Raw genomic sequence first — 6,050 nt, 5'->3', positions numbered from 1 at the left:
CAAGGCTTCTGTCTGGAAACTTCCTTCTTCGAGAAAAGTTATAATGAAATTTTCCTGAGCCTTCATCAACTTCCCCAAACTGTTTAAAGGCATCTGTTAGATCAAGCAAGTGTGCTTTGTGGGTCATAAAGGGAATTTTTATGACATCAGATTTTGTCAGGTTAAGAATGGTTCCTGCTCCAAAAAAAAAATAGTATTCCCCTCCTTCACCTCGCTGAGCTACTCAGCATCTATTCAAACCGTTAATAACAGTGTAATAACCACAAGGCACTGCAGGAGATTGGAACACTGTCCTACTCGATGATGTAATTGACTCCCTAATGACGGCATTTCCATCCAAACTCTCCTTTTCATAAGGCAGTAGGAGTATACACAACCTCATGGCTGTTTAATGAAATGCCAAACATCTTTCAAATTAGTACTGTGTGTTTGTATAAAGTCTAACATGGACCAAAATATCTCACATCCTCAAGGGATATTCTTAATTTATAACAAGCTATAATAAAGTGTTTTATAGTGAAAGGATGTGTGGTAAGTAGCTAAAAAAATGGCATATGACTTTGTTTGTGTGTGTAGCCAAACAAGTGAATCAGAAATTGGTTATATATAATAAGTGGGGAATACTAAGTGGTAGCTATAATGGCATAATCTTACTGTAGGTAGTATGGAATAACAGTCTTATAATAAAAAGGGTGTACTGGGATATTTCTGAAGAGCAAATCCTACCAAAGATTAATAGGAAGGGAGCTAAAATACAGTGGAATTTATTCTTTGTTTTGCTCTCCCCTTGTTGTATTTTAGTCCATGGTTTTCTCAGCTAGCGTAAAGAACAACCAGAATATTTTCTTTAAAACTCTTGCTAAATTTCAAAGTTCCCATATGAAATAGTTTTATAAAATATGGAAAGCTTACTGTAAGTGGTTGCATTGCTGTGGTTGTGTTACTGTTACTTTCTGACCATACTGCCAAGGCATACCAGCTTGTAAACAATTGAAATAAAAGAACTGAGGATTGTGTGTGGTTTGTTTTTTTTACTGTGATATATTAGACTCGCATGGTATTGCACGAGAGGGGGCGCAGTGGTGCGGCGGGTTTGGTCGGGTCCTGCTCTCTGATGGGTCTGGGGTCCGAATTCTGCTTGGGATGCCCTGCAACGGACTGGCATCCTGTCCTGGGTGTGTGTGTGTGTGTGTCCAGCCTCGCGCCCCGTGTTGACGGGTTAGGCTCCGGCTCGCCTCAGGACAAGCGGTTTCAGACAGTGTGTGTGTGGTATCGTACGGTTGAAAAAAGCGCACTACTGCTGTGAGTCACGGTTATTGAGCGGTGTAATAACATGGAAGTTTTCCTCAGACATCAAAGTGCTGTATATATTTTTGTCACGCTCCTTTTTCTTCCCTTTTTTCTTTCTTTTTCATGCACCGTGCTTTCTAATGTTAGAAACTGCAACATAATGTTTCTGCTATGAAAGCTGCTAAAAACTACAGTGGTAAATTATTCTTCTAAAAAATTATGTGAATTACAGTAGCGGTGGGAAGTGAAACAATGTTAGGACATTATAATTTTCATAAGCACCAATATTTCTGCTTTCTCTAATTCTATTACCGTATAATTGAGACAATTAATAAACATAGATCCTTCTTGTAAATGTACCTGTTTTTCAGTTTTGTTATACCTACCAGGGCCATTCTATCTCATTCCGTCTCATTCTTGTGTTATTCCAGTACAATGACTCCTTGTTGATCAAGCCTTGGAAAGCACAATTATTTTAGAGTCAGAAGTATATGGCGCAGAGACCTTTATGTTGCTGGTAAATCTGGTTTACAGAAGAAATGTTAAGTTTAATTGATATATAACATACAGTTACCCCCCACACCTCAAAAAAGTAGCTGGATATAGAAAAAAAAATTAATTCTACAATTCTTTTGAAGAACTGGAAACTCAGTAAACGATTTAGAGCACTCCACTGTGGTGAAATTCACGGCAGACACTGCATTCATTGTCCGCGTTAATGTAAATGACCTTGAAATTTGGTTACACCGTTTATTCTCCTGCAGAAATGTTAAGATGGATCATTTGTGTTTATTTGTTTATTTTCAGGTGTTCTGACATGCATTCTCCATTTCCACCCATGGTATTAAACAGGTATTGAATATGCAAGACTTAATGATTGTAACAATATGTTTAATGGATGTTGTTATTGGCATGGATTTAAATAAAGAGCTTTAGGTAATACGGATTTGAAAGACACGCTGCCATAGCTAGTTATTTACGTATTAGCTATCAAGGAATGCTGTACACATTTCTGGCAACAATGAGCTATTAATGTACATTTGTGTAACTGTTTTCTTGCCCTTTGCAAAGACCATTAATGGCAACATACAGGAGTATTTTAATGGTCTCAGTATGTATTTCATAGAACACAGAAGTCTTTATTCATTATACATACACACAGGCTGAAAGCATTTGTCCCAAGCGGTGTTGTGGCAAACCGGAGCCTAACCCGGCATTTATTCATTATATTGAATTATTAATATTTCTCCAGTTGTACTAAAAAATAAACTGTCTGATTTTTAGATTAAATCATGTTACATGTTCACGTGTCCATCCATTATCAATAATTGACTATAAGCTCTGTACAGGACACCAGCCCACACACGCATTCTTTCACTCGCATATAACGACTAAAGAAAACAGTCGCAGTTTACCTGAAACGCATTTTTTTGTCTGTGTGAAATTCACAACAGTTTTTTTTCTTTAATAAAAGTGACATTTGATGTTGTGCAAAATGTATTGTACATACTGTGTATTATAAAGGAAAAATAATTAAAATTGAAATAATTTTTCCAGAAAACTGGTCCTTGCAGCTCCATCAAAACAACTTAAAACTACACATTAAAAAAAATAAAAAGACATACTTATATATACTTTTATGTCAGTGATTTGCAGACGTGCCAGCATCAGCAGTTAATCACACAGACCGTCACGTGGAGCAACAGTGTGGGGACCCAATGCTATGTTCACATTAACCGCATCATAAGGTGACTCTGTTCAAGGTCAGGGCTTCTCATTTGGCATGTCTGGAGTGCTCTGTCAAAGTTTCATTACCTATCCTGTCTTGCAGTTCTCATTATGATTTCCCTGGAGAAGACTTCATAATACTCCACTTTATACTTTCTTAAACACTGGTTGCTCCTGTCCATCCCAGTCTGTGTATCCAATAACGCCTGCTTGAAAGCTCTCATCGAATTTAATCTATCCTTCACGCTTAGAGGGGATCAGTTTTAACTCACTCCAGCCCATCTCCATCCACGCAGTCGCTAACCCCTGTTTATAAGATGATGCTGTGTCCCTGCAGCATGGAATCAGCATGGAATATACACGCTGATCGAAGAATGAGGCCCAGACGTCAACACGCCCCAAATCTTAATAAAGTGATGTACTTTTTTATCAAAAAGTTATACACCTATTCATTTATTTTGCATTTATTCGTTTAGTAGACACTGTTCCCCAAAGCAGCATGTAAAGATGACAATCTAGTATTTAGTTGATGGCTTTATCCAAGGTGACTTGCATTGCTAGACGGCACTAAACAGCTTACAGTTATTCTCTCATCTGACCTGAAAGATATTTAGCAAACACAGGGAGAACATGCAAAGTCTAGACAGACTGAGTGTTAATCAAACCCCTGTCTAAACGCACAGCCAAGACACTGTGAGACACCAGTACTACTTGCTGCACCATTAGGCCACCCTGTTTTAACCTTCAAAATTATAAAAACAACTCCAAGGGGATGCGGGGCAGTTTTCTACTCCCAAGAGAGACATCAAGACAGACTCACAGATGTCCCCCCACATTCAAAAAATATGAGACAACTCTCAAAAAGTGTTTACTAACATGGAAAAAATAATGGCACGTCTTTATATGTGGTTACAGACAGGCAAAGTCTGTTGGATACCCTTTTCTTAAGATCTAAAAAAAGCTGAAAGCAATCAACGTTCTGTCGGGGCAACAGATTCATATCCCATTCCATCTCCTGGTGCCTCCAACCAAACCACAAAACCTCGATAAGGTTACAGAAATCAAACACTTTCTCTATAGCTTGGTTCATTTCACAGTTCTTATGTAAGTTCTATGCATAATAGAGTGTCCATTCATAGTTCACAGCAAGCAATATTCCACATCTGTTGTTCATTTGTTAGGTGTTTCTGACGGAAACTTCTTCCAATACAGTAGCTTTCTGGGTTCAGCTGTGGAGCCAGTTCTGCGTTTTGTACTCATGTTAGATTCCTCTGTTTCTGCTCTGAGATTAAATTAGAACCATACAAGTTTCACCTGCATCTACTGAAACTGCGTATAAGGAGCAAGGCTGTGGAAAGCATTCAGGGGCAGCTGGTAGTGCAGTTCTAAAGCTGCTACCTTTGGACCTGAAGGTCTCAGGTTCAAACCTCACCTTAGGCTGTAGTAGCACTGAGCAAAGTACTTACGCTAAAATCGTTCCAGTACAATTACCCAGCTGTACAACTGGGTAAACTGTATGAAGATTTACATTGTAAGTTGCTTTGGAGAAAAGCATCAGCTAAATGAGTAAATGTCAATATGTACCATACAGTAACAGTCAAGCCTTCTGACATATCATGACTGATCAAGCAGTTAATACAGACACCCCTTGACTTACAAAAATAGATTGTTCAACCCCTTATGCAAGTCAAAAGTTGCATATGTCAGATTCCCCCTCCTCCCTACCAGTCAACATCACTGCATGCTCTTTATGTGCAGCATCCTTCAATGTCGTATTCACAGTCGATACAGCTAACCCTATAGACAATAATTTTTGTCCACCTTCATACCTCCTTACTATTTTCAGTTTCATCTCCAGATCGATTGCTGTGTGTTTGTGAAATGGTTCTTGTTTTCCTTACATTTACATGTATAATGTTTATATTTTATATATACAGTGTATAAAAACATTTATGTTATATGACAGGAGTAGTTGTGCAAAGGTTTATCCATTGTTCGACATATATGATCACAAAGTTATAGTGCATGAACATTTACACGTTACATGAACTTAGTAGATCATTGGCGAAGTGATTCCGGAAGAGGTGAGTTTTAAGACCCTTTTTAAAGATGGACAGAGATTCAGCAGTAAATTAATTCTTTGAGTGCACGTTTACCACCAGACATTGTGAATAATGAAGTGGGTAAAAAAAAAAAATATATATATATATATATATATATATATGCAAAAAAAGCACTACACTAAGGAAAGGATATGCATTTACGGCTCAAAACACGCAAGAACTGGGAAGATGCAACTTCCTGCCTTGACCGGCTATGCCAGCTTCAGTTTAACGCATTTCAGATGTTTTGCGAAACGCAATCCGTAAATAATGCTTATGCCGGGAATTTTTTACGTAAATCCGGATTTATGCAAGTCACATTTACGCAAGTATAGTGGTGTCTGTACTTTATAACTTTCGAGTGATAAAAAGTACTTGCTATTTTACAAATATTTGTGATGCATAAGTTTAAGCAATTAAATTAATGTGTGATTCCAACACACTGAAGACACATTAAAGATAGGACAGGATTTATTATTTCCTGCGGGAAAATTCTAAAATTTAATTCACTCAAGTATAGCGAATGTTGCAAGATTCCTATCTCAGACAGTAACAGATATCGATAACAGAGAATTAATAGGCCTGATAGATATTATTTATAAATTAACAATTAATTGTCCCAGAACTTTAATAATTCTACCAAATGAGGAATATTTTCTTTTAAACTGGTAAATGAGGCAGAAGTGTTATATTCTGTCTTACCAATGCAAATTTCTCTGACAGCTTAATCTCCTTGCTGGTAGAGGTCCAAAATTCTTGGTGCTTGAGCCTGTCTTTCCCTGTCACCTCTTGACAAGCAGGGGGTAGGAGAAGGGGGACTTTTTCAGGCAGTCCGTGGGAGTCTTCTTTTATGCTGTGCCGAGTCCCCGCACATGTATTTAAATGCCTTCTCCAAAAGCTGACAGCCAATAGGCAGCATGGGTGTGACCC

The sequence above is a fragment of the Scleropages formosus genome, chromosome 3 (assembly GCF_900964775.1).
Source record: "Scleropages formosus chromosome 3, fSclFor1.1, whole genome shotgun sequence".
Classification (NCBI taxonomy): domain Eukaryota; kingdom Metazoa; phylum Chordata; class Actinopteri; order Osteoglossiformes; family Osteoglossidae; genus Scleropages; species Scleropages formosus.
Note: the sequence above shows the minus strand (reverse complement) of the source record.